At 44.9% G+C, this 12272-nt stretch overlaps 1 long non-coding RNA gene across 2 annotated transcripts; it reads right to left on the bottom strand.

Moving 5' to 3' along the window:
* Nucleotides 1–1093: 1093 nt before the first annotated feature.
* Nucleotides 1094–12272, bottom strand: LOC109499261. Of its 2 annotated transcripts, XR_006597214.1 has the most exons (4): nt 11943–12272; nt 10920–10967; nt 9909–9926; nt 8393–9017 (listed from the first exon to the last, which is right to left on the bottom strand). It is a non-coding gene; the product is annotated as an uncharacterized LOC109499261 (long non-coding RNA). The 2 variants fall into 2 exon arrangements; XR_002156525.3 differs by lacking the exons at nt 8393–9017; nt 9909–9926 and adding an exon at nt 1094–1480.

Genomic DNA, 12272 nt, shown 5'->3' with positions numbered 1-12272 from the left:
CTAACCAGATCAAATAAGAAAATCTAATTTCATCCATTTCTGAGAGCCTGCGGGTGCAACCATGTCAGTTCTGGTACTGATGACTACATCAGCAGTGTTCTTTATCACAAGAAAATGATGTTGGATAATCTAACCAGAAAACAAATATATCAGAAGCATACTGGTTGATAGAGGGGAGGCTGTGGTAGTGTGGGCAGGAGGGACATGGGGAATATCTGTAGTTTCTGCTCAACTTTGCTATGAACCTAAAACTGTTCTAAAAAGATGGTCTAAAAAAAAAGCATGTTGGATAACATCAGCTTTCTAGAGAAGTCAGAGAACCAGACTTGGAAGCTACACAAGAAATACTCAAGCCACAGAGCTGGTCCCCAAGCTGCCACTACCTCTGGATGGACACTGGATGCTGCTCCTAGAAACTCTACTATGTCACCTCTGTAAGCCAGTTGTGATTGTCGTGGGTGTCGCTATCTCTACTAATGTCCACAAGGGAGTATATATGGTCCCTGATTTGGAAGGACTGGTCTCCCATTCAGAGTCAGGGGACAATTCTGAATGAGAGAGCCTAAGTCATTTGTTGTCTTTAGAACACTTTCCCCAGAAGTAGAGTCTGAGATAAAGATTAGTATGCAAGTCATTTATTTAAAGAGAGTTTAATAATATATCCTATAGTATGGGAGAATACAGTATATAATAATAAAGTAATCTCGTACATATTTAATTCTTGCACTTGGAAGTCAGTATAGTGGAGTAGAATATTTGTAATTAGAACATCCTAGATTTAGGGGCGTCTGGGTGACTCAGTTAGACGTCTGACGGCGGCTCAGGTCATGATCTCACAGTTCCCGAGTTCGAGCCCCGCATCAGGCTCTGTGCTGACAGCTCAGAGCCTGGAGCCTGCTTCGGATTCTGTGTCTCCCTCTCTCTTTGCCCCTCCCCTGCTTGCACTCTGTCTCTCTCTCAAAAATAAATAAACATTTAAAAATTTTTTAAAAAAGAACATCCTAGATTTAGATGTGACACTAAATAGGTATACTTAAGTAGGATTGCCAGAAGAAAAAAAAAGAAAAGAAAAATGCAGGACACCGAGTTAAACTTGTGTTTCAGAAAAATAACAACTTCTTTCTTAGTGTCAGTATTCCAAGTGTTACATGGGGCATTCGCGGCTTAAAAGTTGTTCATTGTTTAGCTGACATTTAAATTTAACCGGCCTTTCTGTAATTGGTTTGCGAAATCTGGCAACGCTGTATTCAAGTCACGTAACTTCCCTGATCTGCTGCCCTGTCTGTGGAACCGTCTCCTATCCCGCTGGCCCACAGGAGACCCTCGGGGAACGGCCACGACTCAGATTTCCTACGACAGTTGACTCCTAATGCGGCAGAGTAGGAGACAAGACATCTTGAAAATTCAAGAGCGAAGGTGTTTTTGTATTTTCTTCCTTTTGTGAATCCTGATTCAAATTGTTCCTTGATCAGATGGAAGCCTGTAAGACACGAGCGGGTGGGCAGCTCAGTGCATTGTCTGCGTCACAGCTCACTGCCTCCCCAGCTGGTCAGCACGCATTATTCCCTGGGCTCAGCCGGGCGCCCAGCTTGCAGGAGGCAGCTGATAGCCACACTGGGCTGCTCAATCCTACATTCTCCCCAACGGCTCCTCCTCCCCTCGCCTCTTCTGTTCGCGACGTTAAAAAAAAAAAAAAAAAATCACAACCTCTACTTTATTGAGCAGCTGCTTCTCTGGGACTAATCTCTCAGGCCAGAGCTGCTATGAGGAAACCCACAAAAAGCGATGCTTCGGCAATATGGCACATAATCCCAGAACTCTGATTTTTTTTTTTTTTAGGTTAGAGAATAATGTGTTAGGCTTCTTCGTTTTCAAAATGTTTGGTTATGTCATTTCTAGGGATTTGGGGAAGAAAGGGGGAAGGAATAGCAGGGGCTTGGTCTGTGATCTTGAAATTCAATTCCTTACAGCAGAGCTTGTGAAATGCTTTCTGCAGACTCTCGCTTAGCCTTCCTGGGAACTGGAGGCAGGGCAGCGTTTGGTCTGCGCCTGCCCCCACAACTGCATTGATTTGGGCAGCTTGGCGCTGACTTGTGAAGGTCAAGTGGCTGGCCGTTGGCACAGCTGGAGGCAGAACCTGCCTTTCCCATCTTGTGAGTGGCTCCCCCCACCCAACCCTGCTCCCTGCTGCCCCCAGGGATAGAGGACACTCAGCCAAGTCCGAATCTCCATGTTCTGATCTGTTCCGGGCTTGGTCTTGTTCTTTTCCCCCAAGACACTGCCGTGATATGGTGAGGACCTGGGCTCTTTGTAAAAATACAGTTCAGATCTCCCAAGGAAGTCAAGGTCACAGTTTCTGGAAGGTGCCTTCTTGCCCAGGGGTTAGTTACTGACTGTGGATGTTGACTCCTTAACCTTATTTTCGTCGGTCCATGTATCAGTGAATCAAGGAGCTATGTCTCAACCTGGAGTATCCAGGGTCAGAGCCAAAGGCAAGGATATGTGTGAAAATGACCGCTTGGATCTCCGGTTGAGGGGCTCATGGTCGATGGGCAGCCTCAGGCTTTGCCCTTCAGGATCCACCTGCATGTTGGTGGTGGGGCCACAGTTTTCGTGGGCTAGTGGTTCAACATAGTGGAATCCCATTCTAGCTACTTGCCAGCTGTGTAGGCTTGGGTAGATGACTTAACCTCTCTGTGCTTCAATTTCTTCCTAGATCAAAAGCAGATGATAGTCACAGAATTAGTCTGAGGACCTCTGGCATGCGTGTGTATGAAGGAGCTTTATAAACTGTGAAGCGCTATCCAAATGGAATGGATTATGCTTCTTGAATAACCTCAAACTTTCTCCACACTTCCCTGCTCTGCTCTGTTTCTTAAACAAATGCGCACATTGTCTTCTCTGGCCTTCTCCTGCCTTCCCTCCCTCCCCCGCTGTGTTACAGGAGACCTCCTTTGATTACGGAACTGGTTTCACCATCTCGACAGTACAGGATGTTTCGTTCTCTTCCAACATAGCTTAGATAACACAGCATTAAGAGTTTGCAATTCATCCTTCATTGATCAATGTTCTTGACTCTTACACGCTTGCCTGAACCCTGTTGTAACGCCAGAGGCTTAAGAACAATGAATGGCTTCATGTCTCTCATGTCAGTTAGGCAGCGTTTTCTTAATGCCCTCTTCCTAAGGAGGTCCCTAAATTCCACTGCGTCCTCCTTGAGACTCTGCTGAAAGAGAAGGCCTCTCTCTTTAGGAAAAAATAGAAGTGAAAGCGTATTAAGCCTGTACACACACACACACACACACACACACACACACATTAGGAGCAATTTTGTGGGAATTCACACTCCCCGCCCCGAAACCCAGGGACGACAGCTCTGGGGTAAAATGTTTGGTCTCTGCTGTTGGCCGGATGGAGTTTTAAATACTGGTTGTATGTAAAGTGTTTAACAATGATGCTTGTCCACAGGAAGTGCTCAGGAAAACGGAGGTAACACACCTTTTCCAGAAACAGTACCCCGATGTGGGTAATGTTCAGAGAGAGAGACAGGGAGACAGGGAGAGAGAGAGGCTGGGCAGCTCAAAACCAAGATTTTAGAGGAAAGAGGTTTGTTTTCGACACTGGAACAGGCTGATGTTGGCTCTCCCTCTGCTGGCCTGTGGTTAGCACACACTCTTTGTTTTGATCCTAGCGAGTGCTGGCGTGGTCCTGGGAGAAGGCCATGGAGACAAAGGCGGGAGGGAGATGGAGTCAGGGAGTTCACGGGTTAGTCCTGAACCAGGGAATATACTGGACAAACTAGGGTCAGCTCAATGTGTCTGTTCCTTTGTTTTTCTGCCTTTCCTTGTAAGTTCTGACTATTGTATTTGCTGAGCAAGTCCTGTCCGGATATCTGCTATGGGGAGGCATGGTGATACAACATAAAGCACAACCCACAAATGCCGGGTCTCATTACCAGGTGTTTGCCTTTATTTTCTGACTTATGGTTTCAGTTGAACTCAGAGGGCACAGGTTTACGCTGCCTGGGGTAACAGTGAAGAGCAAGGGCTTAGAGCTCTGATTCAGTGCTGCCCTTACCAGTGGAGTGATTGCTGCCCTGGAGCTTGAGCTGTCTGAGCCTCAGTTTGCTCATCTATAAAAAGGGCTAATCATAGTCCCTACCTCATAGTACTGGTATGAGGATTAAATAATATGTTGGATATGCAGTGGAGGGTTTAGCAATAAAAAGAACCTAGTAAATGGCAGGTAGTAGCATTATTTTTATTCTAACATAAGTATGGTATTTTTCAAGTCTTTATTATTTTTAAATTTTTTTTTCAACATTTATTTATTTTTGGGACAGAGAGAGACAGAGCATGAACGGGGGAGGGGCAGAGAGAGAGGGAGACACAGAATCGGAAGCAGGCTCCAGGCTCTGAGCCATCAGCCCAGAGCCCGACGCGGGGCTCGAACTCACGGACCGCGAGATCGTGACCTGGCTGAAGTCGGACGCTTAACCGCCTGCGCCACCCAGGCGCCCCAAGTCTTTATTATTTTTAAAATTCTACAATAATGCTTATTATATGAGATCAAACCACTTGAAATTGCTAGCATTGAGTCAGTTTTGATCTACAGAGCTAGCACATTTTCAAATGGCTCAGCCTAATAGAAGAACTGGAAAATTCATATTGCAAAATAGAAATTATTCATAGCACCACCAGCCAGAGATACACATTTGGGTGTATCCTTCTGACCTCTTCTACGTATGTAAATAAATAATGCTGATTGCAAGTAAGAGTGCAATCCTGATCAGAGCAGGTTCTTAAAATCTCAATCTGACTGGTGAAGGAGGGGTCAGAGTGTCTCCAGAGGTTGCCACAGTGATGGGTGGAGCTTGTGGGCAGTTGGGGGCACTGTTAACATCCACTCCACTGGAGGGAGATGCCTGGGCGCTCTGTCTCTGTAGGAATCTTCTGGAACAGTGGCCAGGCTGTCTATCTGTCCCTCCACTTGTCCCCTCCCAAGAGCACAGTGCTGACTCAGCAGCTACACTCGGCCTTGGCCAGTGAGAGGTGTGGCCTTGACAAGTGATTTCATCGGCTCCTTAAGATGAGATGAATTGTTGCTTCGACTTTATAATTTTCCAACCACACTGGATAACCAGGGTTTCTGCTAGAGCTCAACTACTTACTAGAGCAAAACTGTGGTAGAGCTAAACCTCCCATCTCCTTTTACTATGCCAAGCTTTTTTCCAACATCAACAAGTCCTCACTATTTTTAGAATGGAGACATGGCTGTCTGGCTGTGCACAACCTCACAAAGTTAGCAATGCATATCGAGAATTTCTTAAGTATACAGCTGCTCCTGCCCAGGGGGCAGGGGGCGCTGGATCCAGAGGGGTCAGCTCTCTCGGTCCTCCGGCGCTTGGCTGATGAAACTCTCACCCACCGATGTAGATGCAATTTAACAACTGTGCTGTCACGTCCCGTAGACGCTCACTTGGTTTCCACCATCCCAAACTGATGACAGTGAGCACTGTGTGCAAGAGCCCTGGACCCAAATTCTGAGCCTGCTGCTCACTGAGCCTGTGACATAGAACAAGTCACTCATCCTCCCTGGCCTGTAGCCCTCCCAAAAGGAAAAACTGAGGGCTTTGAGTCAGGTGGTCTCCAAGCCTCTCTATACCTTAATGGGAATCCTTTCTCTTCCTGTTCAGTGGGTCTATGGACTAGGAAGTGGTAAGGATGCAAATTTCCAAGGGAGAATCAGAAACTACGGGAGTTAATTTTATTCATTAAGAGCACAATTGAGAGAATGAAGAGGCAAGCAAGATTGCAATGCATGTGTCTGACAAAGGACATATACCCAACATATATAAAGAACCCCTACAAATCAGTGAACAAAAGGACAACCAAGCCAAAGGAAAAAGCAAAATATTTTACCCAAGAGGGATTTACAAATAGTTGATAAATTTATGAAAACGTACCTAACTTTATTCTTTATTAGCCCTCAAGGACATTCAAATTAAAACCACAAATAAATACTCTCCCTCTCTCTTTCTCTCTGTCTCTCTCTCTCTCTCATACACACACACACACTCACACTCACATACACACCAGAATAGTTAACATTAAGGACACCAGTGAAGCCAAAATTGGAAGAAGATGGGGAGCAACTAGGATTCTATACACTGCAGACTGGACTATACAGTGGTACAACCATTTTGGAAAATCATATGACATTATCTATGAAAGCTGAATATATATATAAATATGAACCAGTGATTCACTTCCTTAGGAGTATACTTCCTTAGGAGTATACAGAAAGGCATACATGTTTCTCTCAAAAAACTTGTACAAGAACGCGGCACTTTTCCAAAGGAGCTGACAACTGGAAACCACCCAAATTTCCATCAACTGCAGAATGGATAAATAAATGTGGTGTATTTATACAATGGAATTCTAAACAACAGCGAGAATGAACATACTACTACTAAACATGACTTGGATGAATTTCAAAATATAATGTAGGGAAAAGGAAACCAAAAACAAAAGAATAGATGCCGTATTATTTCATTTACTTAAATAGGCAAAACTAACCTCTACTACCAGAAGTCAGGGCAGTGGTTTCCCTTGGGGGTAGGTAATGACTGGAAAGGATCCAAGGGGCTTCTGAGATGCTGGTAACATTGTGTTTCTTAATCTGAGGATTAATTACAGAGATGCCTTCAGTTGATAAAAATTCAAAGAGCTGTGCACTTGGGACATGTGTAATTTTGGGGGGTGTGTATGACATATTGACAAAAAGGTTTTATGTAAAAAAATGGAAGTTGTAAGTTTCATTAGATGTTTGGTATTCTTTGCCTAACATCCCCACCAGAGGCTTTAAAAAAAAAAAAAACTAGCTTCTGTTGATCATTCTCTTTCTCTAACATACTCTGTGCCATGTAATCCAGCATTCAATCATGTGCTATTTTTCCATAGTTCTCTGATTATTTCACTTGCTTTAATCTTGCTCTGCCAACCGCATTGTGAATTCTAGAACGTGGAAGGTATGTTTTTTGCTTTCGGACTCAGGCAGAAACTTGCGCATCTATGCCTCAGATGCCATCATTAGGGGACCAATATTCCCATGCCATACTATTGTCCTCAACCCCGACTTCTTCTATATTTCTCAAGTGTTTATAACCTTGTCAGTTCAGCCTACCCCTGAACTTCCCATTTATAACATGTGCATAGAACCCTGTCCCTTTTTCTCTGGATCGCTCTGGCTTCACCGCTTCAATTCTGCACAAATTCATCAGCTGATCCATGCTGGATACTATGAGATGCCCCAGGCCTGCTGAGATCATGAGACTGAGTCCTCAGCCCCAGGAGCTCTGTGGATGGCTAGGGAAGACAGACTCAGAGATGGAAAATGTCTCCATTCATTAAATATATGGAAGTAAAGAGGACAGGTACCCAACCCAGCCACAGGTGATTTAGAGAAGGCTTCCAGAGAAGGAGTCATCTTAGAATTGAGTCCTGAAGAATAACTAGAATGTGGCCAGGTGAAGAGGGTAGAAAGTCCTTTCAGGCAGAGGAAACGGTGAGTAAAATCACAAAATCATGAGACAGCAGAGTGTGTATATGAGTGTGCATGTGCATGCATGTGTGTGTGTGTAAGAGACAGAAGGCTGGGGATGGCCGATAGGGTTTTACAATCAATTGAGGGTATCTCTAGATTCTAAATGGGGGATTAGGGGAGGCAAAACATTAGCAATGGCAGTATATGAAGCTAAAGGGTTAGGTTGGGCTTTGAATGTTAAACTGAGATGTTCCAATCTAGTTATGTACAACAGGCGTTGACATACTATAGCTGGGAGCCAAATCTGACTTTCCGCTTATTTTGTAAATAAAGTTTTATTGGAACACAACCACATCCACTCGTTTATATATTGTCTATGGCTGCTCTTGCACAAGAATAGCAAATTTGAATAGTTGCTACAGGGACCACACAACTCAGGCCTTCATGACCCCCAACGAAAGAGATGATGATCCATTAAGGGGCTCTAGGTAGAGGGTAGAGATGACTCATTGTGTGTAACAGGAAAGCTATATGTCACCCCAACATCGCTTTGGTCCATGCTGTGGAATGGAGACAATTTATTTTGCTTAAATGCTACAGAAGCATCATTGAAGGCCTTCTCAGGTAATGTACTCTATTTTCTGAGCACAGGACTCTATTTAGCTCTCCTCCACACCTGTGAGGAATGACTGACACACTGGATACAATTCCACCAATGTGGAATCCACCAACCTTGAGCTACTGGTAGTTCTCCAACATGTAGGCTTTGGTTAGGAAACTAAAAGTACCACATCTGTTTCCCCTTTTGAGTTCACAAACCAACTGTTAGAAAATCCTAGCAATCAAATAAGTAGAAACTAAAACTTTATCTTTATTGTTAGTAGCCTTGAGTTAGACAAACATCGCCTCACAGACCATGGCTGGACTGACCAAATTCAGGGTTCTCCCATGAAGACTTGTTCCTGAATATTCATTTCTGCAAGTATGCAGTGACATACAAAGACAGAGAGAGGCAGGCTGAGCTCCTTCCTCAAGCACACCAATCAGATAAGTCACTGCTCCATCCTTGGAGAGGGAATGGGGTGAGAGAGTAGGAGTAATACTCTAATGGAGCTCCGTCCACATGGAAGCATGAAGGCAGAGGAAAGGGAGAGTTCCATCACCAGCTCTGACATTATTTTCCATGTCTCTCAGCAACGTGCTGATGTTAGACTCTCATAGGATTGTCTCTTTGGGGCCATTGGGCCAGACTATGCACCGAGGTCCTGGCTGTCGGTAATACTGAGAAAATGCTGATGCTGGCGGAAGAAACAGGACCAGGCATGAATCTCAGACTAGGTGAAGATTGGTTCGGCCTGTAGCCTGAAGTGTGAATGTATTGGAGTATTTGTGGTAGTGGGAAGTTAGCTGAAGGGACAGGTACGTGGAGGTCAGGCCACCAGAAAGGAAGGGAGGTGGCCTGAGGAGACACCCTAGGGAAAGAATGAGCCAGTTGAGAAGAGTTCTGAGTTCTAACACCACCACCCCAAGCACAGCCCTTCCACCGTCTCTGAAACGTCAGTGCAATCCTGTTCCACAGACAATCCCAGTTGTTTGTCCTGTGCTTCTGAGGGAGTAGCAGAAAGAAGAACAATGCCAAGCTCCTCTGAGGTCACAATGGTGGAAAGAGTAATAACTACTAACAACCACCGTTTCCAGAAGACAGGCCAGCCCATCCCCCATTAGAAGCAAAGGCAGCAGCATGGCGGCACAATAGGAAACCCGGAGCCCAAGAACCCAGGGCTCACGCCCCTGAGCGTGCAAGCCACCCTGTGCCTCTCAGATACAGCCAGCGACATTTTGAGGAAAGCTGCCTCCTAGGGATCGTATCGGTGGGACTCAAACTGTCATAATTTGGGCATGAAGGTAAATGAGGTATTAATCTGAAATCACAGACAACATACGCAAAACACTTAGCCCGTTTGCCGGCTCATAATAACCAGTAACTTCTCAACCAACAGGACCTCTTGTCATTTTTACTGTTGTAGTGTCACGATCGGTGCATCTTGGCTTTCATTTCCCTAGGGTGACTGATGAATAGGTCACTGTGGCTTCAGAGCTATTTGGGGATCCCCAGCCAGGCACTTGACAAGGATTTGTGGAGAGGGAGGATTCCAGGTTATGCTTTAAGGACAGTAGGGATTTGACTTTGCAGAGATAAAGCAGGAGCTCTACAAAATGTGGGTCAAGGCCGCTGAAAGCTGGGCTGCCTGCGGGGAAGCTTGCTAATAGCCGCTGCACACACAGGCTATGGAAGGTGCGAGTCAGGAGAGGAGGAAGAGAAGCAGGAAGTTTATACAAGGTGATTTTGTAGAAGATCAAACCTGACGTATTTGCAGGACCTGTATAAAAAATGCAAAACAGCCATCTCTTTTAAGAACCATCTTCGAAATTGCAATAAATTCTCCCTGACAGAAACTCAGTCAAGTCCAGCATGTAATCTCCCACTGTCAAGAAGAGTAATGCCAAGTGGTATGTGTTCCTCTGCTATAAAACAAATAAATAAATAAATCAGAGGTTGCTGGCCTGGGAAGATGGAAGTTAATTTGCCAAAGCTGCTTCTCAGGGCTCAGCTTGCTCGCCTCGTGGGGTCTCCTTTTATCAGTCTTGTGCAAAATGAGTACTTCTAGGGAAGCCCTCTCTGGCCACTTCTCTCTAGTGCCACATCCCCCACAAAACAGGAGTAAAAGGATCTAGAATTACACACCGTGGGGCTTGAACTCTCACTCCACCAGTTATTATTAGCTATGTAGTCTTGAGCAAGTCGCTTTCCAAATCTAAGCCTCAATAACCTCACCCGGAGAGAGACTGAGAGTAGCACCCACCTTACAAGCCTTACTTGGAGGAGCAGGTGAAATCAGCCATGTGAACTTATGACACTACAAGTTGGCACTCAGTGAGTGCTCAACGAATGCGAGCTACTATTGTCACCCTCGTCACCATCATCATCTTCTTCTTCAGGGTTATTGTTACTCTCCACCATCTCAGGTACATCACTTTCTTCACCCAGTGTATCTCCCTAACTCAGTATCAGAGCCTTAAGGACCCAAAGTCATGTTTGGGTCCATTGCGGAGAGCTAATTTGAGACAGAGAAACCAAATGGGCTTTAATCAGCTTTTCTCCCGCTGTTGTTTTATCCTGAGAAGTTCTGGTGTGTGTGTGTGTGTGTGTGTGTGTGTGTGTGTGTGTGTGTGACTTCCTCATTTTATTTTAATATGTCTACTCTAATTCAACAAATAGCTATGGAGAGCCACTATGGAGCATCCTTACCAGGACAAAATGTCCCAAATGTCTACCAACTTTAAAGATAAAATAACCTTTCTAGACAGCATACCTTCTTCCAATAACTGCCCATTTATCCGGTGGTCTTCACAGCCAGACTCTGCAAAAGAAATACCTTTGGTTGCAGTCATCTGTTATCCCTGCTCCTCTTAGCCTTCTGATTAATCTTGTTTTCCCACCATTACTGGGACGGCCCTCCCCAAATTCTAAATTCACTGGCCACATCTCCCTCCTGTGGCACTTGACCTCACTCAGCATTTGTTAAAGCTGACCCCCCCGCCCCCACGGGTAAAACACCAGCTTCTTCTGGTCCAGCCTTCCAGGTCTTCCTACCAGCTGTGTCTCTTCAGTGTTCTTTGCTGATTTCTTCCCATTGGCCTCGAATATTCCAGGGCATTTTCAAAGCCCTCTTCCCTTCTCTATCTATATTCTCCCTAAATGAGCTCTAGTCCAATGGCTCTAAACCACATTTACACAACTTTGAACTCCAAATTTTATCGACATATTTAACTTCTCCTCCTGATACATACACTAACTCCTATTAAATGTTATCTCTTCTTGGATATATTTTGTTCTTTAGTATGCCAAGGAGAGATTTAACCATGTCACACCCTTATTCAAAATCCACCAAAGGTCTTCAAGGTTTGTCTCTGCCTCACTCTCCAAGCCTTGTCTCAACATATTCAGATCCTTCTTACCCCTAATAGTCACCTTATGCCGTAAGACCAATGGAGTTCCCCCAACAGATTAAGCTATTTTAGACTTCATCCACATTTTTCTTATGTGTTTCCCTTTTCATAGGATATAGTTTCTCTCTCTCTCTCTCTCTCTCTCTCTCTCTCTCTCTTTGGTCAATATTCTAGTAATTCATAAAGACACAACTCAGACATTATTTGGTCAGCTAGCCAGCGTCAAATGCCCTTCCTTCAACTTCCTTCAAATCTTGGTCACTCATCAAGTACTTATCACTTACCTGTATCATGGTTTCTCTTTACCTATCTGTCCTAGTCAGTTCAGGCTGATGTAACTGATACCACAGACCGGGCAGGTTAAACAGCAGACATTTCTTGCTCACCGTTCTGGAGGCTGGGAAGTCCGCAATCAAGGTGCCCGCAGGTTCAGTGTCTGATGAGAACCCTCTTCCTGTGATCTTGCTGTGTCCTCACATGGCTAAGAGAAAGAAGAGAAGCAAGCTGTTTCATATTTCTTCTTATGAGGGTGTTAATCCCGTCACGAAGATTTCCACCCTCCTGACCTAATTATATCCCAAAGGCCCCATCTCCAAAGAGCATCACGTTGAGAATCAGGGCTTCAGCATACGAATGCGAGGGAAGGGGGACACAAACATTCAGTCCATAGCACTGTCTCTTCCCCTCCCCAGGATGTGAGCATCTCAAGAGTAGGG

The sequence above is a fragment of the Felis catus genome, chromosome B1 (assembly GCF_018350175.1).
Source record: "Felis catus isolate Fca126 chromosome B1, F.catus_Fca126_mat1.0, whole genome shotgun sequence".
NCBI classification, from domain to species: Eukaryota; Metazoa; Chordata; class Mammalia; order Carnivora; family Felidae; genus Felis; species Felis catus.
Note: the sequence above shows the minus strand (reverse complement) of the source record. Positions and strands in the feature narration are given on the sequence as shown.